The sequence below is a fragment of the Schistocerca americana genome, chromosome 2 (genome assembly GCF_021461395.2).
Source record: "Schistocerca americana isolate TAMUIC-IGC-003095 chromosome 2, iqSchAmer2.1, whole genome shotgun sequence".
NCBI lineage: Eukaryota > Metazoa > Arthropoda > Insecta > Orthoptera > Acrididae > Schistocerca > Schistocerca americana.
Window position 1 is genome coordinate 671,440,914 of NC_060120.1, and position 27,533 is coordinate 671,468,446.

Consider the following 27,533-nt stretch of genomic DNA (forward strand, 5'->3'; position numbering starts at 1 on the left):
CGTAGTTCTAGACCAGTGGTTCCCAGGCTGGGGGTAATTACCCCCTTAGTGGTAACATGAATTTTTTCTGACGGCTAAAAAGTAAACGATTCTGTTGCAGTCATGAAACTAAATTATTTCCAAAAGTTCATTGCTATTATCACAATTCTGTAAGACTCTAATATTGATTACATAATGATCACTTTCTCTCAATTAGTAGCATTAATGCGGTGATGGTTACAGGCTCCTCACGTAGCCCACCCACTACACACATATATTGTGCTTTGTCCTGTACATCGCTGATGACGAAGGTGAGACATATACGTAACAAATGCTAAGTATCTCAAGAAAATGTCTTCTCCAAGTTGTAAATAGTATGTACATTAGTCCAGAAATTGCTCCGTTACTCGCTTCGAAACAGATAAATGAATTAATTGACAGCCCGACACAGCAGTAACTATATGAGGGCTACTGTAGTGCTGTACACGTTATTATTATTATTATTATAATTATTAGAGTGGTGAGGCGCAAAGCGTTAACAGCCTGAACTCATCTAATTTTTGCTAGTTCAGAAGTAAGAAGCGCAGCAAAGAAGTGAACTACGAACAGTGAGTATAGTACTCACCTCTGCTCTTGTTCGATTTCAAATGGTTCAAAAATGGTTCAAATGGCTCTTACCACTATGGGACTTAACATCTGAGGTCATCAGTCCCCTAGAACTTAGAACTATTTAAACCTAACTAACCTAAGGACATCACACACATCCATGCCCGAGGCAGGATTCGAACCTGCGACCGCAGCGGTCGCGCGGTTCCAGAGTGTAGCACCTAGAACCGCCCGGGCAGATTTCAAATGGTGTTGCAGTGTGCGGGTCATTCAAGTGCCGTAACAGAGAGGAGTAATGCAGGGGAGACAAGTTTTGTAACAAGTGTGTACGCTAACTGTGCAAAGTTAGCTTACTTTTCTCAGAAGGAGTTGTGGGTAGCACTTGCGATGCTCCACGAATTCCTTCATTATTCATTCTTGCACACACACACACACACACAGACTAAATATCTTTCATAATGTTAAAAATAAAAGGTGCTCCAAGAAACATCTTTTGTTCTAGAGTTTAGTTAGGTGCCAAAATTGGTAATAATGATGGCAGGGGGGGGGGGGGGGGGGTACTAGCTAATGTCTGATTGCACTGAGGGGTAATGGTCTACTGGTGTAGACTGACTTATTTGTCACCCAGTCTCTGCCCCCCGCCCCCCCCCCCCTTTTCCCTGCTGTGTGAACCGTTCATCGACTGCTCCAGAACACTGCACAGAATCTCAAACAGCTCTGTCCGTTGTCTACCAGACCTGTATAACAACTTTCCAATAAAAGTTGAAGTGCGTAAATGATCGGCATTTTCACCATTGTCACTCATGTTGGTCCTCTGAACTCCACATGGGACCTGCATCACAAGATTCCTTGCTCTTGTTCTACTCCGATGGTGTCATAATAGCGGCTTCCAACAAGAGACGAATTACAGCTCGAGCTCGGACGTAATATCACTGCACCAGTTACTATGGATTGCCTCTGAACAAAATCTTCTCTTTGGAAACTCCCGAATAAACAAAGATTTAAAAAAATGGTGCCTTTATTGCTATTAATGAAGTGACAACAGCACGAGTACTGATAAACTAGCAGGGATCAGTGCAAACCGAATGCATTGTAAGGTACTGCCAGAGGAGCCGTGTAACAATCAGGTGCCTTAAGGCAGTGGTCAGTCATCGACTTGTTATATGGCGCCTACCACCCACCCTTCCACCTTTTCCCTCGTAGACTTTCACCTGTGTCAGTTTTCCCTACTAAGTTTGAAGTGTTACACAGTACGCCATACGTCGAACAAATAAAGTTTTCTTTATGTCCACTGAAAAACGCTGAAAGGAAATCTGAAGAACTGAAGAATGAGACACAGTGTACAGCGTTTCAGAAGGAAACGTTCCCTCTGCAGCAATTATCCTTAACCGCTGTCGTGAAATATACGTTATTCACAATGTCACTCTGGTTGCAACAATAAAATCACAAACAAGTAAGCCGATAAAAAACTTCATGACTACGTAAGGAGGCAAGACCTACTAAACAACAACAAAACATTTTTGTAAACAGTAGTTCGTCTAAAAATAACGTACAGTGATGTTTTTTTAATTTTTCTATGAAATAAAACGCCGGTACTTCTTCGAGGGAACTATACAATAGAGGAAGTACGCCGTTGAAGAAAGAGGTTATGTGTTCATTTGTCGTGCGCTGCACGAAGCACACATACCGCAGACGATTGTGGCGAATTATGGTATAACTACAGCACACACAGCAAGGAAAATTATTTGCGCGCCAACTACGGACATTCCTTCAGTCTAGTGCAGCATGGAATACCAGAAAGGTCGGCGTAATTGAAGGCTGCGCTGCCGCCCCTGAGGAAGCACTCCGTAAGGAATCCAGCCGTGTCGCCATTGTCTTTTCAGGATGGTCGTGAAGCAGCTTTTTACGCAGCATCTAAAAATATGAGTTTACTGCGTTTACAGCGCTGGCGCGGGAAAGAGCCTGCTTACAGCTAATCACCATCCTTCTTCTGCAGCGCTATAAGCTTCTCTTCTCTTCCAGCACAAGGTTACACTATAGACAAATACCTTCAGAAAAGACTTTCTAACATTTAAATTTATATTCTGTGCTCATAAATGTTTCCTCTACAACGCTTTTCTTGAAGATCGCAGTCTGTATTTTATATCCTCAATAATTCCGCCATCGTCAGTTTTTCGGTACTACTTCTAGTGTCTCATTTCCTCGTCTAATTGCCTCAGCCTTGTCTGATTTAATTCGAATGCATTCCGTTATCCATGGTTTGCCTTTGTTGATATTTATCTTATAATCCATTTTCAAGACGTTGTCTATTTCGTTCATCTGATCTTCCGGGTTGTTTGCCATCTATGACAGAATTACAGTGTTATCGGCAAATCTCAAAGCATTTACTTCGTGTCCCTGAACTTTAATTCCCTTACTAAAATGTCTTCTTGACGTCCTTTACTGCTTGCTCAACCAACAGATTAATTTACATCGGAGATGGTCTGCAACCCCTCCTCACTTCCTTCTCAACGTTTGCGTCCTTTTCATGTTCATTGATACCTATAACTGTAGTCTGGTTTCTGTAAAAGTGTAGACAACTTTTAGCTGTCTGTAGCTTGCCCTTGATAGCTTCAGAATTTAAAAGTGCGTATTACAACCAAGATTGTCAACATCCTTCTCTAAATTTACAAATGCTTTACATAGAGGATTATCTTCCTTAATAGCTAAGGCATACGATCAGTATTCCTTCGCCCGTTTTCAGATTTGTCTGGAACCCAATGTGATCTTTCCCGATGTTGCTTTCTCCACTGTTCTCTAAATAAAACGTGTCAGTGTTTTGCATCCATGATTTATTAAACAGATCGTTCAGTAATATACATTCTTGTCAGTAGCATTCTTGTCAGGTGCAAGTAGCTGGTGCGAACTGCTTTTACTACCAGCCCACACGTATCTGCGATAGCCCACAGCGATATGAACAGTGACTTAACGACGGAGGTGAATATGGTGAGAAATAGCTCCAGTAGCTGTTCAGTGTCACAGGAATAGTTACTCATTAGATGACACTAGTGCGAGAACTCACTGCTGCAAGTATGCGCGCCGGCTGACGGCTGCACTACAACCTGAGCTGCCGACATTGGATCATTTACGCGGCTGATGCTTGCTGCTAGGATTTTCCTATTCGTGTTAAACATGCATACGGGGAACATTTCTCTCACCGTACCTTCCACCCCTCTGACAGCAAAAAGCTCGTGACACGACCATATGAAGAGCGGAAATGATAAACGTCCTAAATGACGAATCTGTACTTGTCAGGTGAATCAAAAACCAACGTATCTGTTTTTGTTTATAAGTTATTAGTATCTAAAAAAAGGAGAAGGTATTCTGATACCACAGAATTGTCCTGCTCAGCTCGTCACTGCTGAAAATAATGAGACAAATTAGAAAAGAACGTTGTAGATGCCATACCAGTGACCTTCCTGCTTCTAAGTGCCGATAGAGGGTTTTTGTTTCAAGCGTTATTAACACTGAGGCAATATGTTTTATTTGTGTTCAAGAGGTACAGAAATACCGGGTCATCAAAAAGTCAGTATAAATTTGAAAACTTAATAAACCACGGAATAATGTAGATAGAAAGGTAAAAATTGACACACATGCTTGGAATGACATGGAGTTTTATTAAAATAAAAAAATAAATAAAAAAACAAAGTATTGCTAGACGCGTGAAAGATCTCTTGCGCGCGTCTTTGGGTGATGATCGTGTGCTCAGCCGCCACTTTCGTCATGCTTGGCCTCCCAGATCCCCAGACCTCAGTCCGTGCAATTATTGGTTTTGGGGTTACCTGAAGTCGCAAGTGTATCGTGTTCGACCGTCATCTCTAGGGATGCTGAAAGACAACATCCGACGCCAATGCCTCACCATAACTCCGGACATGCTTTACAGTGCTGTTCACAACATTATTCCTAGAGTACAGCTATTGTTGAGGAATGATGCTGGACATATTGAGCATTTCCTATAAAGAACATCATCTTTGCTTTGTCTTACTTTGTTATGCTAATTATTGATATTCTCATCAGATGAAGCGCCATCTGTCGGACATTTTTTGAACGTTTGTATTGTTTTGGTTCTAATAAAACCCCGTGTCATTCCAAGCATGTGTGTCAATTTGTACCTCTCTATCTACATTATTCCGTGATTTATTCAGTTTTCAAATTTTTACTGACTTTTTGATCACCCTGTATATCAGTAATCTTTCAACTAACACAACTCTAGTCAACAAAAACCATTTCTCATACCTTATAAATTGTTTTCCAAAATATTAGCAAATTTAAATTCAAGAAAAAATCTTTCAATATTGACTTCTGTTTCTTGCACAACTTCACTCAGTGGATCAGATGTGGCAAATTTTACAGTAGAACTCACTGGGTTGTTGAGGATGAAATGGTTGTTCATAACATTTTTCACACACAAGTTTTTTATCAGTTCACTTCTCCAAGACTTTTTACTGTCGTTGGAACCAAAATTATCTACTTCCACTGCAATGATTTGGCACTTGGAACAAGTCTAGAGACGTGCAACAGAATACCAAGAGTACAATAGCAACAGAAACGCGTTTTGTGAAAAAATGACACTTAGAACGTTAGACATTTCCACTCTTAATATCTTCTTTAATAGAACAGTGCGCAGATGTATTGCCGGTTCATAGCGACGTGTTTCATCGAAGAAATATTGTACCCACTGGATACTATGAACCGGCACTCCACCTGTGGACTGCTTGATCAACTTCTATGCTGGGAGAAGCTGTAGAATGACACACTTAGTCAATTCATTTATTCATAAAGGCAGCTCTCACCACGACTCTTGCAGCCTGCGACTGACACTAGTGATTTCAGTGCCAATGTCTCCTCTCGATCACGTTTTACTGCCGTCGCCGATAGCATTCCTGCCCACTTTGGCAGGTGAAGCAGTTAGTGGAGGTACGTGACCTCCCGTGCAGAGGAGGCGTTGGCCCGAGGCTAGGGCAAGTGCTTACGAGATGCAACAGGTGCTAGCGATGCGCGCCGCACGGGCCTGCTCGCGCTGATTGGAATTCGCGGCTGCTGGCATCGAGGCTTCGGGAGGCGTCGACCTGCGGGCACTGACTCCGCGTCTGCTCCGTCGCAACGGCCGACAGCCACACCACCTCCCGTGGTGAACCAGTCGATAGTGACAAGTTCATTAACCGCTCAATATTCGTTTATGTCGAGGCATATTACTGAGAGTATGAGCACCGCTAGGTGTGACGTCTGGGCACGCAGCTCAAAACTCATTTCAGCTGCTTCTAAGTAGCCACACACACACACACACACACACACACACACACACACACACACACACACACACACACGCGCGCGCGCGCGCGCGCGCGCGCGCACTGAAGAGCCAAAGCATTGTGGGCATCTTCTTAATAAAGTGTTGGTCCACCTTCAATACAGCAGAGGTTCTTCATGGCATGGAATCGACATGTCCTTTGTAGGTATACAGGGTGGTCGATTGATCGTGACCGGGCCAAATATCTCACGAAATAAGCGTCAAACGAAAAAACTACAAAGAACGAAACTTGTCTAACTTGAAGGGGAAAACCAGATGGCGCTATGGTTGGCCCGCTAGATGGCGCTGCCATAGGTCAAACGGATATCAACTGCGCTTTTTAAATAGGAACCCCCATTTTTTATTACATATTCGTTTAGTACGTAAAGAAATATGAATGTTTTAGTTGGACCACTTTTTTCGCTTTGTGATAGATGGCGCTGGAATAGTCACAAATATATAAGTACGTGGTATCACGTAACATTCCGCCAGTGCGGGCGGTATTTGCTTCGTGATACATTATCCGTGTTAAAATGGACCGTTTACCAACTGCGCAGAAGGTCGATATCGTGTTGATGTATGGCTATTGTGATCAAATTGCCCAACGGGCGTGTGCTATGTATGCTGCTCGCTATCCTGGACGACATCAGCCAAGTGTCCGGACCGTTCACCGCATAGTTCCGTTATTTAAGGAAACAGGAAGTGTTCAGCCACATGTGAAACGACAACCATGACTTGCTACAAATGATGATGCCCAAGTAGGTGTTTTAGTTGCTGTAGCGGCTAATCCGCACATCAGTAGCAGACAAATTGCGCGAGAATCGGGAATCTCAAAAACGTCGGTGTTGAGAATGCTACATCAACATCGATTGAACCCGTACCATATTTCTATGCACCAGGAATTGCATGGCGACGACTTTGAACGTCGTGTACAGTTCTGCCACTGGGCACAACAGAAATACGAGACGATGACAGATTTTTTGCACGCGTTCTATTTAGCGACGAAGCATCATTCACCAACAGCGGTAACGTAAACCGGCATAATATGCACTATTGCGCAACGGAAAATCCACGATGGCTGCGACAAGTGGAACATCAGCGATCTTGGCGGGTTAATGTATGGTGCGGCATTATGGCCCCCATTTTATCGATGGCAATCTAAATGGTGCAGTGTATGCTGATTTCTTGCGTAATGTTCTACAGATGTTACAATAAGATGTTTCACTGCATGACAGAATGGCGATGCACTTCCAACATGACGGATGTCCGGCGCATAGCTCGTGTGCTGTTGTAACGGTGTTGAATAGCATATTGGTCGTCGAAGCATGACCCGCACGTTCACCGGATCTGACGTCCCCGGATTTCTATCTGTGGGGAAAGTTGAAGGATATTTGCTATCGTGATCCATTGACAACGCCTCACAACATGCGTCAGCGCATTGTCAGTGCATGTGCGAACATTACGGAAGGCGAACTATTCACTGTTGAGAGGAATGTGGTTACACGTATTGCCAAATGCATTGAGGTTGACGGACATCATTTTGATCATTTATTGCTTTAACGTGGTATTTACAGGTGATCACGCTGTAACAGCATGCGTTCTCAGAAATGATAAGTTCACAAAGGTACATGTATCACATTGGAACAACCAAAATAAAATGTTCAAACGTACCTACGTTCTGTATTTTAATTTAAAAAACCTATCTGTTACCAACTGTTCGTCTAAAATTGTGAGCCATTTGTTTGTGACTATTACAACGCCATCTATCACAAAGCGAAAAAAGTGGTCCAACTAAAACATTCATATTTCTTTACGTACTACACGAATCTGTAATAAAAAATGGGGGTTCCTATTTTTAAAAAAGCAGTTGATATCCATTTGACATATGGCAGCGCCATCTAGCGGGCCAACCATAGCACCATCTGGTTTCCCCCTTCAAGCTAGACAAGTTTTGTTCTTTGTAGTTGTTTCGTTTGACGCTTATTTCGTGAGATATTTGGCCCGGTCACGATCAATGGACCACCCTGTATAGCAACACATGTCAACGCATGGGTCACGCATTTCCCGAAAATTACCGGCCGTTGGTTCGTGGGCACGAAACTGGTGCGCCATAGCGTAGCAGACGTGTTTTTTCGGATTCAGATCAGGCGAACGCGATGGCCAAGACATCAACGTCAACAGCGTGCTCTACAAACCACTGTGGTGCGATTCTGGCCTTGTCACACGGACAGTTATCCTGCTGCAAGACATCAACCATGAAGGGAAGTAGGTGGTCCGAAATAACGTTCACCTAGTCCACAGCTGTAATGACGCCTTCGATTACTACCTTGAGTCCCACGGATGCCTAGATTAATGTCCCCCATGGCGTAATACTACCCTCACCAAACTGCGTCACTTAGAACATCTGTTCCCCTGGATGACGGCGTATCAGGATGCTACTATCGACCTGGTGTAACGTGAAATGTGATTCATCCGAACAGGCCACACGTTGCCCCGCATCCGCACCCAATTTTGGATAGTCCTGTGAGCATTACAGTTGTAACATACGATATCTTTGGGTCAACATGGAAACGCGTGGGGGAGGTCGTCTTCTGCGGAGTCCCGTGTTCAACAATGTGCGATGAACGATGGCTCCGAAACACTTCCTCCTGCACCGACACCGTACTCTCTAGTCCGATCTGCCACATATCGCAGCCTGTCCTGCTGTACAGAGATGGAAGGCCTCCGACTTCCACGTTCTGTAATGAGGCCTGGACTTGCGGCGTCTAGTCATGGTTTCACCGCCCATCAGCCAGTTTCCCAGATGCTCATTGCTTGGCTCCAGAACGTAACAACCCGCCCTTTGTCGAAGTCGCTTGAATCTGTGGATTTCCCTAATTGCGATCTGTATCGCCGCTGGGATGGTTCCCTGCTTGTCTCCTCTCCGCTGATGTACGATGGAGGATCGGAAAGTAATGCATAATAATTTTTTGCTCCCCTGGTATTGCTGAATGGCGAAATTTGACCACTTATAGTTCGAAGGTTGCGCTACAGAGAGTATTTTGCTTTCACATGCAGCTCTAGCGAGAGAAGCCTGAACAACGAAACAAAAATGGTGCGCATGTTACTGTCGCCAACTTGTGAAGAGCAGCGAAGTGTAGTTCGATATTTGTGGGACAAAAGGGTATAAATCGAGTGAAATTCTTAAGTGTATGCGGTAGAGTGTATGTAGACGACTGTACGGACCGTAGCAATGTCTCGAAGTTGTGTGCATTCTGCAGCAGGGCCTTGTGAACCTTAGTGATTCGTCACGCTCCGAGCGTATGGTAAGAGCTTCAACCACACAGAATGTCGGAGCGATTGGGGCAGCAATTTTGAACCACCGATGTGCGTAACTGCGTACCTTATCGCAGCAGTTCAAGATTTCCTATTGTGCGGTGTAAGATATTGTTCACGACATGGTAAAATTTCGGAAAGCTAATTCTCGCTGAGTGCCTAAGAACCTGACAGATGACGACAAACGCCAGCAAATGATGACAAGGTTGGATCACTTAGCGTGCTAGGACACAGAAGAGCATGACTTCTGAAAGGAATCGTGGACGTACCACTAAACGAGCGAAACCAATGAGCGTCTATGGTGTGGAAACATGCTGGTTCCAGAGTACAAAAAGAATTCGGAGTGACTCGGTCTGCCAGGAAAGTGCTTGTGACAGTGCTCTGGGATCTGCACGGTGTGTGTTATTGGTGGACTTTGCTGAACCCGAGACCACTGTGCAGTCTACATTATAACTTTGGTTAAGCTGCGTCATGCTCTTCGCGACAAACGCGACAACATTAACGCTAGATGCTGAGCCTTTACGATGATAACGGTTGCTGTCTGACAGAGTTCTATATCTACACTGAAAAGAAGCAAGCTCCCTACCTTATCTCCTTTTATAAAATATTTATAATTACACAGATTCAGTGCGAAATTGGCGAACAGCAAGATATATAGGTGCTGATATTACAGTCTTTGGACTGTTTGCTTTTCATTTTTTCTAATTGACACAGTGCTGTCGCGTCAAAGGAAGCCGCAGTGCTGTCTCCGTGCCGACTGCCAGCGGCATCGTTCGAGTGGACACCTGTACTCTCGGGCGCTCGCAGTCTGAGTCGCTGAGGTCTTTCATGGTGCCAAGTACGGCCATCCTCAACCCACCAATTACTATTCGCATAACAGGGGTGGAATCCCAATCAGCGATAGCAAAATTGTCGCGGAACAATAAATTGTAGGCTCCATATCCCACGTTCCTGCCAGTGTCCAATACAAACACTGGCTGGCTGAAGTTACTCCATCTCACACGGGCTAACATGCAGATGCGATTTGTCAATGACAAATCATCTGCGTACTCTTTTCATACATACAGTGTGCGTCAAAAAGAATGACCTGGTTGCAAAACACCATATTTACTGATAAACGATACTAAAAACATGGGAAGGATTGCAGAGTACTCGGAGCATCTTGAAGTTTTAGCTATAATATTGCAAATGCTCTATGTGTCCACCAGCAGCCGCACGATAGCTAAAATTACAATAATTCGTGAGTATTTTGCAATCCCTCCCATGTGTGTAATACGTTTTAATCGATAAACATGGAGTTTTGAAATCAGATCATTATTTTTGAAATAGCCTGAATATAACTGGTTGACAAACCTGGCATTGCCCGGGTACTCATTTTGCCAGCTTTCTATTAGAAACGAAAACAAAAAAAAAAAAAAACTGTGTTTGTACCAGAGTATCGAAAAAATTTCATTTCCATGTATTTGTGAAAACATCTTTGAAATTATGAAACAGTCGCGCAAAGAAACATGCATTATGTTCAAATGTATAAGTATGTAACAAAATTAAGAAAAATTATCCCGGTCAGTTTCTGTACACTGGGTGCAGATGCTTCGCGTGTCTGACACGGACTTTAGTAAACATCTCTATGGCAACGCCTTTTCGTAACTCCATAGATGGCCATTGTTTTCGCCTAAATCCGTTCGGGCTTCGTACTTCAAAGATGTCAAAAGCGCTGCCAAATGGTTCGAATGGCTCTGAGCACTATGGGACTTAACTTCTCAGGTCATCAGTTCTCTACTACTTAGAACTACTTAAACCTAACTAACCTAAGGACATCACACACATCCATGCCCGAGCGAGGATTCGAACCTGCGACCGTAGCGGTCGCGCGGTTCCACACTCTAGCGCCTAGAACCGCTCGACTACCCCGGCCGACCAAGCGCTGCCAGGGTTAGCGATTTCCTTAATGTGACTCGACTGTAGGAGTATCTTAGTACTAAAGAATAAATGTATTAAAATTTCATGCATGACGCGGCAGTTTTTCAGGCATCTCATTGTTTATGACATCATATCTCCTGAACTCACCCCCAACAGCGGTTCTTACATGACAGTAAGGGATATGTATGCCAAGTTTGGTTGAAATCACTCCAGTGGTGTGCGCAATTGTACAGAACTAATCGTCAGCGTTTCCAAGCATATATACTGAAAGGAAAAAATCGGAACACCAAAAAGCAATTATTGTTGAGTAATGAAATTTCGGGAATACTTTAGTCTAGGTAACAGGTTTATGTGATTAGCACTGCAAGATCATAGGTTAATGTAAGCGAGAAGTAAGCCATTGCAAATGTGAAATGCTTGTACATTAATAACGGTGTAACCGTCAGAATGTTGAATTCAAGCATGCAAAGGTGCATGCATGCAGGTGCCGGATTTGAGTTTGTAGATTGACTAAGATCAACTCACCACGTCCAACCTCAAAGGCAACTAAACCTCACGATCATTACAGCATGTATTTGAAACAAACCTGATTTTCATTCTCATAGTAACGCTACTTGCACTACCATTATTCGACTGGTGGAAAATCTGAATAGACGTCGTCTTTCGGATGTAGAAATACGGCTCCTTCTTGATGCTGCGATTATTTTATTTATTTATTTATTTTTGCGTCGATGGAGTACGCTTCATATCAGTCTCGAGTTTTATTTGTGGCGTCTTCATAGTGTTGCAATTTTAATGGCCAGCAGTGTACCAAAAAGACCTTTCATTCAGTACCGTCGTGCATAATCTCTTGAGTCGCGGGTTGATAGCTACCGCCAATATTGTGCTGGCGCGGAAGTAGTCCAGATTCCTCCTGCCTGTAACAGAAGTTGGAAAGTAATACAATGCAGATGTCACTGTGAACCCAGACACTACTATGAAAGATACTCACATGCAATAGTTCTGTCACCTGAATTACGTGTAAATACTCGCCCGCGATTAGTGCTCAGCCACTTCTTACTCTTCGTCGGCGTTCACTGGTTGTCCTATGAGTGTTGTGGGATTTAGTAGGGCGCTTTTTCCCTAGGATTGGTTGGGTACTTACGATGAAGTTTGCTTAGTTACTGAACTTGATTTGGAAAATGCTTCCGAACATCACTTGGTCGTGCGTTAAATTCATTGCGTGCCTGTGAGTTATTCAAACCCAACTGCGGTAATATGAATCTCTGTCAATGCCAACACAAAATAAAGTTGCTACAAACTATGGTGCACACTTCCAGACAAAGGGTGGCAGCAAAACTTGGGAATAGTTAGCGTCGCTCCGGTAAGTATATCGCGGTATCAGAGTGAAAGACTGTTACGGTTACTGTTGTGTGTCAATTGCAAGAGCGCGTGAAGGGCAAATGGAATCCTGTAGTGAACCTTCCAAACGATCCAGGGTGCAATCAAGAATCTATGGGTCCCAACAGCCCCAGCAAACCTTCCCTTCAGAAAAGACGGATGGCTTTTCTTCCCTTGCAAATGACGGTGCATAGATGGGAAGAAAACTTGAATTTTCTAGACATTCTAGGAATTTCACTGCTACTGATTGGCGACGGAGTACCTTCTCGAAAGATTTACGTTTACAGGACGAACGGGCGTCGAATCATGCATTGAGAAACATCGCAAGGAAACCATTGTTGTGAAATGACAAAGCTTAGGGTGCAGCGACATGTTTGCAGGAATATTTTTTTGGCATTCTTTAGGATCGTCAAACAATATCGGAGGTACTGTTCATCGATTTGGATGCAAGCATGTCCCCGGACATCAGGTTGACTCACTCGAGTAGATTCGCTTGATTAGGGAAAAAGAGAGAGCTTTCTTAGCACTTTCCCCACTCGCAGATGGGATATGTTGCGCATGTTCATAGATGACCGTACTTGTATTTTCGAAACCGACAGCAATCGAACTGGAAAACAATAAATATAACTGAATGAAAAAAGAAATTAGATAAAGGAAATAAATATCATTTTATCTTCCCCGTGACAGAAAAAGGCATGCTTCATCAAGAAAACGCAAAATCCTTCGCTCCTAGCAGTATCCTCAAATGCCGCGAAGAGCTTGGTCAATGCACAAAGCACTTCTTTGGCTACGAGTCCCCCGCATCTAAGCACAACTGAACTTGTGTGAGAATAATTTGCTCGGTGTGTTCACAGTATGAATCCTCCTCCGACAATTCTAAGATAGTTGTGGGAAGGAGGTGTGGAAGTATATAATGTTTTATAAATACTCTAGTCCAACCATCCAAAAATTCTTGAGACTGGTTTAATAAAAAAATAGAGAAAAGTGAAGACGAAGGGTTTAATGCTTCAGATGTTTTACACAGTCTTCCCCTGCTTGAGTACAACGCACAGAACGTTCTTACAACCACTTGAAACTGTCAGAAAACTCCTTCTTTGGAATGTTTCTCAACTCGCCAGCACATTGGTTGGAATATCGGTTATGTCATCAAAGCGTTGACTATTCACGTGAATTTCTGCACTCTGTCGTTTTGTGGTGACTTTGTATTGATAACACCATGTCTCATCACCCATGATGATTTTATACGGAAAATAAATGTCCAAGTCTCGTATTTCAATCAAGCAGCGTCGTTGTTTCTGATCAGGGTCCAACGTGTACGGTACAAACTTTGCATGCACTTTACTTTTCGTCCAAACATTCTGGAAAATCTTGAACTATTGGATTAGAGATATTGCTCCGTTGCCATTTGCAACACAACAAGGTTCACACACTATGGCCGCACGTCCCCTGCTTAACACACCCCTGCTCACAACTGACCGGTCGCAAGCACAGCGGTCGTTTAAATTTCTTAGCTCAAGCTGACGCCTCTCATACGCCAGGAATGAAATCAGTCTCGGAGCATTTTGGACGGTCGGTGTATGTTCTCTAGACTACGTGTGTGATCCACACACTCAGCAAAAAGGAGATTAAAGCTCCTTGGAAAGTAAAATTGCTAATGTAAACCATTTTTGTGTCCGATTTATCCAGTGGAATGGTGAAGAGGACATATTGTTTCTTAATGTAATCCAATACGGAATAACGTCATTTCGAATCATTAATTAGTTTCACTTATAATCAATACACGGTTCTTTAATAGAGTTGGCCCTACCTAATCTTCGGATGTGGTGTTAACTGAGTGAGTGCCAAGAAATGGATTCCACATATCAGAAACGGCTTTTGTGCTGAAGGAGGGAAAGGTTTTTCGGCTTGTGTTCAGATGAATGAATAAGCAGCGTCTTTTAAATTATAAAAAGTGTCTTTCGTTTCTCTTTCCAATTATGCCGATTTATAGCCTACTCGGGGCCGTTGAACTTAAGTGTGTAAATTTTTGTTTTTTTGTTTTTGTTTCTGAAGCAACGGGAAAGAGCATTACGAAACGGGCGGTGGGTAATTAATCACCGGCAACATTGCCGGGCGACTGGCAGTTGGTAATGAACATTTGAAGTCGCTGATGACGCGGTCTTCGGCCAGCGAACCTGCGTACAGCAAGCACATCCTCGTTGGGGCAGGTTTATACAGGACCCAGTCAATAGAGCATACGCAACGGCTATCTGAGGCAGTTTCCCTGCCGTAACAACAGTTGAGCACTTCGTATCTACTCCCACCTCGTCGTTTGGACTGCCATTAAGTTACTCCTTTTTTTGTTATTGAGTTCCTGGAACATTCTAAACTTTTGCTGGAACGTTCTTAGGATGTACCGTGATGTTATTATACAGCCACAATGTGATATATCCCTCATCTAGTGACGGTGATTTTAATTCTGTCTGGTGCTTAGTCAGTATTTAGTTCTTCAGGGTGCTAAAAGTTGAGATCATCAGCACCTTGCGTGAAATAGAGATGAAGTGGTTAAAATGAATTTTAAAAATGTCAGAATGGCAAAAAATGACGATTTCCAAAATGTCAGTCTTTCGCTTGGGATTTGTAGATCGCCTTGTTCTATATTAAACATGTTTTGCCAATATTTTACACAATTTTTCTTCTTCACTTGGTGCTGGTTCTAATTTCGAAACTGTTGTAGCTTTTCTTTTGCGTACATATTGTGCTATAAAAATTGATTCTACAATATGACATTCTATCTTTATATAAAAGAACATACCTTAATTGGGAATGTTTTACACTACTTTGTTTTCTTCATATGAAGTTGGTTTTAGTTTTGCAAGTTATATAGCTTTTTCTTTACGTACATAGTGTGCCGTAACATGAGTTTCACAGTTTGACATTTTGGCTTTATATAACATATTTCAGTGTCTTCCGCTTGTTTTAATAACACGTGATATGGCGATAAGAGATGGCTCTTATGTTTAGTACCGATAATATGATGCTTCTAACACAACGTTTTGTTCGTAACAGTATATTCTCAAAGAGTAGCTGCTCAGAAATGAGACGAAGAAAATTTTGGTTGCAGCTTAAGTCCAAAGTGTATCAGTCAGCATTTGTAGCACTTGAAGAGCTTTGAATGTCAGTTTCATTCAGAACTACTTCTAAATTGCCTTAACACAAGCATTTATTTGGTAGGTTTTTCAAGTAGGAGATCAAAACGAAAGTAGCACTTTAAATGTCCCATAATTTCTACTTTTCAAGCGGTAAATTTCGGAGTCATAGGAAAACGAACTCGTCCTCTAGAGAAATATCTTAAATTTCCCACTAAACTCCCCGTTGCCTCCCTAAACAGAGTCGAGCAGTTGTTGCAATGATTTCCTGAGGAAATACAAGCGACTACTTTTTAAAATAGGCCTGAACCATCTAGTGTTGTTATTTTAGCTATAACTTTACATTTTTTATCATAATACATGATTTGCTTGTGAGTATGGCTTAAGGTTGCCAGTTTCCCATGTATAAACATCATACGGCCCCAAATTTTAGAACAGTAATGAGGAATACAGGGTGGTCCAAAAGTCCGGAAACACCCTCATAAAATTCAAATGGAGTAGCAAACAAGGAAACAGAGTCACTACACACGAGGAACGAGAAGGGGGTAACTTTATAGGCTATGCCACCAACGTGGCGGCCATCTTGAAAGCCGCCATCTTGGATTCAACTCCAAAATTTCAAATGGGAATGTGATCATGTGACATATCAAACAGATGGAGAATTTCACCAGAAAAACAATGCCGTTGTTATATTAAACATAGCTTTATTCATTCTCTGGTTATAGCCAGTTACATGTGGCATTGGTGGGACGCTCGGCAGCATGTGTGTTATGTGCCAAAGAGACATTTCGCCGATGTTACACAGTCCCGAGAGACCACCAACAGTCATAGGAATGCCACGATATGTTGTCCATTATGTTGGATTGTTAATGCTATCCTCCGAACCCAGTCCTGATGAACTTTGGCCAACACATCTGGCTGAATTTGACTACACGCATCAACAATGCGCTGCTTTAGATGATGCAAATCTCGTATTTTCACAGAATAAACCAGTGCTTTGACATGACCCCAAAGATAAAAATCCTAAGGAGTCAAATCTGGTGAACGTGGTGGCCACTCCACAGCACTTCTACGACCAATCCACTTTTGAGGGAACTGCACATCCAGGTATGCTCGCACATTGTACCCACAATGTGGTGGGGCTCCATCATGCTGGAAGAATTCAGGAAATGTCCCGTCCTCCGTTAACAACGAGGGAAACACTTCTTCATCCAATAACCTCAGATAATCGTTGGCTGTTAACGTACTATCAATAAAAAAAAGGTCCAACGCCTTTGGTACCCTACACACCACACCAGACCATCACTTTTTGTGAGTCGACAGTTTTGGAAGCATCAATCCAGTGCGGATTTGTGTCGGACCAGTATCTGTGATTCTGCTTGTTCACTTCACCATCGACAAAGAAATTGGCTTCATCACTGAACAGCACCTGATAGGAGAAACGTGGATTTCTCTGCAGCTGCTGTGTCACCCATTCTGCGAACTGTACCCGACGGTCTGGGTCATCCTCGTTCAGGTGTTGGAGCAGCTGAATTTTGTACGGGTGCCATTTGTGCTGCGATAAAATTCGCAGTATGGACGTACGGCTAACCCCACATTCTTGTGACAGCCGACGAGGACTGCGTTGCGGACTCTTGCTAAATGATGCCAACACGTTCACTGTTGTTGCTTCATCGGTGGCGGATGTTGGTCTTCCAGCCTTAGTTTATCTGCGACAGAACCTGTTGCTCCGAATTTGGGCAAAAGATTGGCAACTGCGCTGTGAGTGATGGGCTGTCTGGTTGGGTGACGACTGTTGAAATCCTCAGCAGTGACCCGTGTGCTTCTTTCTCCTGATAGCAAGATGATTTCAATGCGTTCTTCATGTGTTAAGGACATGTTGTAACCTGTAAATAAGAAAACAATGATTAAAACGTTAGCATGAGTAAATGATACCTACCAGTTAAACACATGTAACATATCAGGCATGGTATAGTCACTTCCCACCGTTTCAGACTCCATTTTATGACTTCTCAGTACGTAATACCCACGCTGCCGAGCATCCCACTGCTGCCGCAAGTAATTGGCTATAACCCGAGAATGAATAAAGCTAAGTTTAAAATAACAACGGCATTGTTTTTCTGGTGAAATTCTCTATCTGTTTGATATGTCACATGACCACATTCCCATTTGAAATTTTGGAGTTGAATCCAAGATAGCTGCTTTCAAAATGGCCGCCATGTTGGTGGCATAGCCTATAAAGTTTCCCCCTTCCCGTTCCTCGTGTGTAGGGACTCTGTTTCCTTGTTTGTTACTCCATTTGGATTTTATCAGGGTGTTTCTGGACTTTTGGATTACCCTGTACTGTCACTGACAATACTCGTGCGTGTTATTTTTGGGTCATTAGTCTTCTGGCTAGTTTCCTGCGGACCACCACAAATTGCTCTCTTCTCAGTTATTTGTTAGCGGTGTGTCTGTCCCCACAACGGTTTTTACCATCTACAGCGCCCTCTAGTACCTTCGAAGTTATTCCCAGACGTAACACATGTCCTATCATCCTGTCCCTTCTTCTTATCAGTGTTTTCCATATGTTCCTTTCTTCGATGGTTCTGCCGAGGACTTCATTCCTTATCAGTCCACCTAATTTTCAACATCCTCTCATAGCACCACATCTCAGACGCTTCCATTCTCTTCTTTACTGCTTTTCCTACAGTCTAAGATCCACTACCATACAGTTCTATGCTCCCTTTGCCACTGCTAGTTTCCTTTTGTTGTCCTTCTTGCTCCGTCCATCGTCGGTTATTTTGCTGCCGAGGTATCAGAAGTCCTTAACTTCGTCTACTTCATGAGCCCCAGTTCTGATGTTAAGTTTCTCGCTGTTCTCATTTCTGTTGCTTCTCATTACTTTCCTTTCTCTTCAGTTTACTTAGTCCATACTATGTACAAATTAGACTATCCATTTCATTCAGTACATCCTGTTATTCTTCTGCACTTTCAATGAGAATAGCAAAGTCATCAGCGAACCTTATCATTCACATCCTTACAACTTGAATTTTAAACCCACTCTCGAACGTTTCTTTTATTTGCGCCATCGCTTCTTCGATGTATGGATTGAACAGTAGGGGCGAAAGTCTGCATCCCTGTCGTACAACCTGTTTAACCCGAACACCATGTTCTTGTTCTTCCAGTCTTATTGTTGCCCTCTCGGTACTTGTATCTGTTGTTGTTGTGGTCTTCAGTCCAGAGACTGGTTTGATGCAGCTCTCCGTGCTACACTATCCTGTGCAAGCTTCTTCATCTCCCAGCACCTACTGCAAACCTCCATCCTTCTGAATCTGTTTAGTGTATTCATCTCTTGGTCTCGCTCTACGATTTTTACCCTCCACGCTGCCCTCCAATACTAAATTGGTGATCCCTTGATGCCTCAGAATATGCCCTACCAACCGATCCCTTCTTCTAGTCTAGTTGTGCCACAAATTTCTCTTCTCTCAAATTCTATTCAATACCTTCTCATTAGTTATGTGATTTACCCATCTAATCTTCAGCATTCTTCTGTAGCACCACATTTTTAAAGCTTCTATTCTCTTCTTGTTTAAACTATTTATCGTCCACGTTCACTTCCATACATGGCTACACTCCATACAAATACTTTCAGAAACGACTTCCTGACACTTAAATCTATACTCGATGTTAACAAATTTCTCTTCTTCTTCAGAAACGCTTTCCTTGCCATTGCCAGTCTACATTTTATATCCTGTCTACTTCGACCATCATAAGTTACTTTGCTCCCCAAATAGCAAAACTCATGTACTACTTTAAGCGTCTCATTTCCTAATCTAATTCCCGCAGCATCATCCTGTTTAATTCGACTACATTCCATTATCCTCGTTTTGCTTTTTGATCTATGTATTTTAATCTTGCACAGTGTCACATTGTAGAACTCTTTGTAAATGTCGACAAATCCTCTGAACGTGTCCTGATTTTTCTTCAGTCTTGCTTCCACTGTCACTCGCAACTGCAGAGCTGCCTCTCTGGTGCTCCACCCTACCCTTTTGAAAGCCAAACTGATCGTCATCCAACAGATTCTCGATTTTATTTTCCACCCATCCTTATACTTCTCTTGTTAGCAACTTTGATGCGTGAGCCGTTAAGCTCAAGGTGCGGTAGTTCTCAGATGTTCAGAATTGTGTGAATGATATTTTAGAGAAAGTCTAATGGTACGTCTCCAGACCCATAGATTCTATACACGACCTTTACTAGTCCCTTGTTTACCACTTCCCCGACGATATCAGGAATTTCGAAGGAATTTTATCTCTGTCGTCAGCATTATTTGATCGCATGTCTTTCAGAATCTCTTGGATGCCTTCAATATAATCTTGACTTCCGTCCGCTCTCTCCTTTGCGCTTAACTGTGAGGAAATCCCGTTGCGCTCTTAATGTTAACTCTCTAGCGTTTAATTTCATCTAAGGTTGTTTAACTTTTCTGTGTGCTGAATCAGTCCTTCCTATGCATATTTCTGTTTCATACGATATTGCAGTGCCTGTGTTATTCCAAATTACGTTGCGTCGAGATTCAGAATAACACAGGCACTGTAATACCGTATGAAAAAGAAATAGTCGTCATTTCATTATACAAAGTACAGCTAATAGTTGCCATATTCGCAACTGCGAATGAGTTTCATCTACTTCTTTTTCAGTTCCTTCACATGTTTCCTGCAGGTATTTCGCCTTGACTTCACTGTACCTCCAACGTGTTTCATTCCTAAATGTCCTATAATCTTGTCTTTCTTAATTTTTCTGAACATTTTTGTATTTCCTTTTTTCTGTGAGCAATTGTATCTCTTTTATTACCCAAGGTTTCTTCGCATTTACCTCTCTTGTATCTATATTTGTCTGTCCAACTTCTGTAATTGCCATTTTTAGAGATGTCCATCGTCTTCAAGTGATCTTCTAATTGTGGTATTCACAATGACGGAATCTATAACGCCAGAAAACTTCAAAGGCATGCCATTATTCCTTAGTATTTCAGTATCCCACTTCTTGCCCACTGATTCTTTCTGACGATTCTCTTAAACTTCAGCCTACTCTTCATCATTATTCCCTGCCGGAGATCCGAAAGGGATAACTGATCCGAAATATTTTGCCTAGAAAGAGATCATCATGATGCTTTTTAAATCATAAGCCACATATCTTGCAAGGTAACACATTTAAATTAGTCAGTAAAAGTAAACACGACGGTCTGTAATACCACAAAGGTTACTAGCGAAATATGCTTAAATTTAACTACAAAAACAGTTACATTAATCTGTTACTCTAAACGTTGTTTTTAAATTAAAAATTAGTTACGGCGTAAACGGTGTTACCGAGAAAAAATAATGTCACTTTAAAAAAATTTTAGCTCTCAGTCAGCCGTTTACTTCTGTTTGGCAAATGACCAAAGAATTTTGTGGCCCCTTTGCTACTAAGCGCACGCTGATAGCGGACCAGGAAAAAATAACCGAGAGTGCTTAAAAGGAATAAGCCAGTTTTTCGATCATCGGAAACACGGCAACTTCTGCTCCATGCTTACCACACCTTATGTAGGATTTATCTTTTCTTTGCCCTAAATGTAGTCGAATGTTTCATAGTTACATACCCATCTAAGAGAGTGCACTGACCTCGCGATGAAGATTTCCGTGTAGAGCTGGACGTTGGCCAGTACGTAAATCATGCTGGCAGACAGGTCTCTTACCTGACCACAGAACAGTTCGGCTGCCCTGTTAACTGCCTGTCCCTGTGACGTCACGTTACGTGAAAACGTGGTCCGCCAATCGGTGCAGGCCTTTCGTATCAAACAGGCCGCCTCCCGCAGCGCCGAGCCCGCCGTCTTTACGACCTGCGCGATGTATAAGCCCATCTGAGGGGAATCCTGCCAGTTTAATGTCCGCTAATGCGCCTTCCCTTTAACCGGTCGGAAAACGAACGGCATCCCTCGCCACACACTGCCCGCCTACGGTGAGAAATTCTTTGATATATTCGCCACTGATCAAACGTGCTCTTGTCCATACTATGAGCACTAGCCTTGATTCAGAGACAGCCCAGTTCTGTTTACCCTCTCGTAAATGTTGTCCAGAGAGGTACGCAAATAGTCTCAGACATGAATCGTGCATTTTCCTTCTCTTGATTCCGCCCCTTCCGCTACTCCATTTCGCCCTCGATGAATTGTTTGCTAACTAAACGTCGGCTTCGAAATTTTTTTTTTAATTTTATGGTAAGGTCTTATGGGACCAAACTGCTGAAGTCATAGGTCCCTAAGCCTACGCACTACTTAATCTAACTTAAGCTAATTTGCGCTAAGGCCAACACACACACTCAAGCCCGAGGGAGGATTCGAACCTCCGACGGGGAGAGCCGCGCGGACTGTGACAAGGCGCCTCAGACCGCTCGGCTACCCCGCGCGGCTATGGCTACGACAAAAACGCATACGGAATTAGTAGAGTAATTTGCTATATATCAGCCAACAAAACTCTGTAATGACAGACAAAAATTGCTTGCTTAATCCAAGAACGGTAATGGGGGAAATGTTACACTGCTGCTAAACCATCGTAAAGTTTATCAATCGACATCTTATTAACAGGAAGTCATAATTTGTAAGTTATGTATTAGTTAATTACATTTATTAGATCTGCAGTAGTATGCTGCATACCAGATTAAGTACAAAATTCCCTGTTTTATACCCTACTGCAGCTTTAAATTTTACGAGGCTTTACTAAACTAGGATTAACATCCGATTATGCCGTTTACCATTTTAGATGCTGCGATACGTTTTGCATCTCATTTCAGAGCTTGAAGTATGGTGATAAATTGCTCCTGAGGTTCTATTTATTGTTGTCAGTAATAATTTATGAATTTCCACACAGAAATAATGTCATACATTCTCGATATCTGCAGCTTTACTTCTCATGAACCATTTGGATGGACTGTAAAACACAAGTCACACTTTTAACCATATTCTTGAAGTGTACTGCTCTATCGCATCGTTGACAAAGGGGAGATGCTTTTCATCACCTCAGCAGCAGAAGTGGATTAGAATGGTTTACTTTCATGGTACAGCAGTTCATGACTTGTATAACACAGCATAACATTTTGTTTAGTTGCAAATTTCCGTGTGGGTGTTTGATCAATATTCCCCAACCGTTTTTCTAAGGATTAATACTGAAGACAGCGCACCATTTTCTCATTAATGGTGTGATATATTTTTCTGCTCTGTCCCAGTAGCTGTTAGCAATGATTGTCATGATACTGTAATCACAAACAGACATCATAACATCTGTTACCGCAATGCAAACATTCCTTTCCTTAACACATGTAGCGAATTGCTCAATTGCTCAAGAGAAAACGACAGCACTGCTTAGACTTTCTGGATCGCAGGCGGATTATCAATGAGTATACAGGGCGTAACAAATATGTACGGCACAAATTGCAGCACACAGTTCTCACACATAAACGAAGAAATTATGTTATATGAACAACGGTCTGCAAACGCTTGTGTCCGTGTTACAACTCATTTTCTCCAACTCATTGATAATGGAAAGCACACACGAACAGTACGCACCAGCATACCATATGCAACTTTTTCTCACAGGGAATGTTAAATATGCCTTCCGTGGGCATTGGAAAGTGCATCAATCGGCCGTCGCAGTGAATCTCTTATGTGTTGATGTATGCTTGGAGTATTGCGTATCGTTTCGCAGCGTTCCATAATACGAGCACGGAGGGGGTTCAAAAAATGGCTCTGAGCACTATGGGACTTAACTTCTGAGGTCATCAGTCGCCTTGAACTTAGTAACTAACCTAAGGATATCACACACACCCATGCCCGAGATAGGATTTGAACCCGCGACCTTAGCGGTCGCGCGGCTCCAGTCTGTAGCGCCTAGAACCGCTCGTCCACTCAGGCCGGCCACAAAGCGGGTGGGGTTGTTTGGGGAAGAGACCAAACAGCGAGGGCATCGGTCTCATCGGATTAGGGAAAGATGCGGAAGGAAGTCAGCCGTGCCCTTTCAAAGGAACCATCCGGCATTTGCCTGGAGCGATTTAGGGAAAAACCTAAATCAGGATGGTCGGACGCGGGATTGAACCGTCGTCCTCCCGAGCACGGAGGCTCTGAACATCTTGTTATGCGGTGCCATACAAAAGAGCTTTCAAATGCCCCCATCAAAAAAACTGCAGTGGGTTTAGGTCCAGAGAGCGTGGAGGCCTAGCAGTTCATCCATCTATACCTATCCATCATTCACCGAATCTGTTATTTAGACCCGGCCGGAGTGGCCGATCGGTTCTAGGCGCTACAGTCTGGAACCGCGCGACAGCTACGGTCGCAGGTTAGAATCCTTTCTCGGGCATGGATGTGTGTGATGTCAGGTTAGTTAGGTTGAAGTAGTTCTCAGTTCTGGGGGACTGATGACCACAGCGGTTAAGTCCCATAGTGCTCAGAGCCATTTGAACCATTTTTGGTATTTAGAAGCCGACGTACGTTAACTCTAAAATTAGGAGGTGCTCCGTTGTGCATGAAGTACGTGTTTTATCGCACATCTAAAGGCACATCTGCTAACAGATCAGGCCGAACGGTTTCTACGAAATTATGATAACTTTGTCCATTGAGCCTGGATGGAAAAAAGTGAAGCCCTACCAAACAGTCACGAACTATGCGGCCCAAACATTGACAGAAAATTTTTGTTGATGACTTGCTTCAACAGTTGCGTGAGGACTGATGTCTGCCCGTACATACCGACTTTGAAATCTTACAATCTGATCGCGTTGAAACGATGCCTCATCTGCGAACAGCACCGTTGCACTTAAATTAGTGTTGACACTTCGCTGAATAAACCATTCGCAGAAGAGTACCTGTGCAGGAAAATCAGCTGCTGACAGTGCCTGCACACACTGCAAATGGTATGCATACAAAATGAGATTTTCACTCTGCAGCGGAGCGTGCCCTGATATGAAAATTCCTCGCAGATTAAAACTATGTGCCAGACCGAGACTCGAACTCGGGACCTTTGCCTTCGCGGCAAGTGCTCTACCATCTTTTTTTTACCACTTTTTTTATTTTGTTCGATATTGTTCGTTGGATATTGTCATAGCGGACGTCACATGACATCCGCTGAAACTCGTTGTTCATTCCTTCACTCAGTTTTTTTACTACAGAGAGCAGCTAGCTCTCTGACCCAACAAGCTGAGCTACCATGCCGGCGCCATCAGAGCTACCCAAGCACGACTCACGCCAGTCTTCACAGCTTTACTTCCGCCAGTACCTTGTCACATGCCCGCGAAAGGCAAAGGCCCCGAGTTCGAGTCTCGGTCTGGCACACAGTTTTAACTGCCGGGAAGTTTCATATCAACGCACTCTCCGCTGCAGGGTGAAAATCTCATTCTGGAAACATACCCCAGGCTGTGCTAAGCCCTACCTCCGCAATATGCTTTCTGCCAGGAGTGCTAGTTCTGCAAGGTTCGCAGGAGAGCTTCTGTGAAGTTTGGAAAGTAGGAGACGAGGTACTGGCGGAAGTAAAGCTGTGAGGACGGGGCGTGCGTCATGCTTGGGTAGCTCAGATGGTAGAGCACTTTCCCGCGAAAGGCAAAGGTCCCGAGTTCGAGTCTCGGTCTAGCACAAAGTTTTAATGTGCTTGGTATGAACACAGCTGGTCCTCGTGTAACACTCGCCAGACAACCTTGTGGTCAACATCCAGTGTTATACCTACACATCTTGTACTGACACTAGGATCGGCGTCGGCTGCATGAAGAATTGCCGCCTCCCGTTGCGGTGTAATCGTCCTTCTAAGCCTCCCCCCGGTCGCGAGTATCAGGCTTAAATGCCCCATGTTCCCTAAGACGACGATTAATGGTGTCAAACGCTTTCCTGTCGGGGCACCTTCGTCCTGAAAATCTCTACCGGTAAAAACACTGAGCGCGAGCACATTGCCGTCAGCTAATCCGTACATCAAATGGGCATCTGCCATCTCTGTATTTGTGTACACTTCCATTTCACGAGCCAAGTCTGTGATTAAGTGTACTTAGTAACCCGCGTGCTTGCAACGGTCGTACTGATCCCTGGGACAGTTGATGTTACTTGTAAACAAACAGTGACGTACGTCGCATGGCAACAGCGACATCTAAAACAAAACACTGGCGGTGCACGACGTAACCAGACGTCACCAACAGTACGCGTTCCCCATGATTCTAACGTTCTGTTCTCGCGTGATACCCGTGATTAATGAGGTAGAGAAAGTGGGTTGTAACATGGAAATAAAGCGTTTCCAGACGCATGTTCATGTAACATAATTTCTTCGTCTATATATGAGAATGTGTCCTGCAATTTGTGTCGTAAATTTTTGTTAAATCCTGTATAAAATGCTTTAGTAAACTTTTTGTGAGTGAAGAAGATAAACACCGAGAAAGACGGAATGGTTCGTTTGCTGACGTACGTGTGAGAAATTAAGCAAAATTTGTAAAGGGTTTTGAGACTGATCATACCCCCCTGCTCGAACAAAACAATTCCCAAACAGAACGGGCTAGGAGCTCTCGATTCCTCCCGCCCTATTCAGAGAGCCCACATAAATGACAGAACGTGAACGTCTATAATGGTGTAACTGTCATAGGAACAGCACGGAAGTACTAGCTGTCATCTATGTATTGAATTCACAAATAATAGTCCGGCAAACATGATGGTAAGGTGTGTAACGAAACTGACCAGAAAAACGTCTGACACGAAATAAGTTATGCCAGATAATAAACAGGACAACTGCTGTTTACAGAGGATGCCGGAAACGACCTCAGTGCTTTGATGCAGCAATGTGCGCGATTCATCGCACTATGAGATACGGGTAGCAGTTCTGCCTGACAGATGGTAGGGCTTTCAAGATTCTGCTGTAGCTCTTCCACTGTGTCGATATTGTTTGAATATGCTTGACCCTGCATCTTGCACACAGGTAAAAATCATAGTTAGGGATATGAGGCGGTCGTTTTACAGCCAGCACTCTCCTCCTAGAACATTAAATGAATTCGTGCCAAGGTTGCAAGTGCGGTGTTTGCTGTTGCCCAATCTTGCTGCTGTCGTCTTCTTCTGTCAGTTTACAATCCCCAATACATATTTGAAGTCAGTTTCATGTTGGCCATCAAGTTTGTTGTTCGTACTGCGCAAGAGTTTGTTGTTCGTACTGCGTAAGGTGCATGTTAATCTGTTTTTGTGCTACGGATCTCTCAGCGCTTCTGTGGAGAGCAGACCTGCCCTCTAGATTCATTCTCCTTTTACTTCCACGTCCACTTTCATCCACAACAGTACAAACACAATACCACGCTTCGGAAGGTCTCATAAAACTGCTACACTTTCTTGTCAAGGATTCACACGTTATAAAAATGCTGAACGTAGGTAGCGTCATGCCATCTATTGCAGTAGCCTACATACTGAATAAGTGAACACAAATTTTAAATATGTGCATGCACATTATGTTCCAAGTTACCGACTTGTAAACGATAGGCAGCCGTCTAAAGGTGAGACGTGCTTATCTCGCTCCGATAATGAATAATAATAATAGCAAACACTACGTGGTGTTGTAAACCATGCGTCACGCTTAACTGACATTTTATGTCGCGTATGTTGTGGGGAACTGGAGAGTATCTGTCTTTCTTCACGTGGAAAGTGCGTGGAGAAGTTGAACGTCTGTGTGGTGTGTTTGTTACATACATGACAATATTGTCCAGCTACATTATCAGAATGGTAGAGGGACTTTAAAATAAGAAACATTGCGTCATGTCCTTTGATGCCTATATGAGCGTAATTTCGATTGTACTTTGTGTCTGTCCAGTTAACTTAGATTTGCGATGCACAAATGAAAATTTAACGATGCAAAGTAGTCCTACAA

General features: G+C 43.1%; 1 protein-coding gene across 1 annotated transcript in view; it reads left to right on the forward strand.

Annotated features, from left to right (window-relative positions):
- The window catches only part of LOC124594324 (uncharacterized transmembrane protein DDB_G0289901-like), a 433,352-nt gene that overhangs the window by 273,071 nt on the left and 132,748 nt on the right, over positions 1 to 27,533 (forward strand). The gene's annotated exons all lie outside the window — the stretch shown is intronic.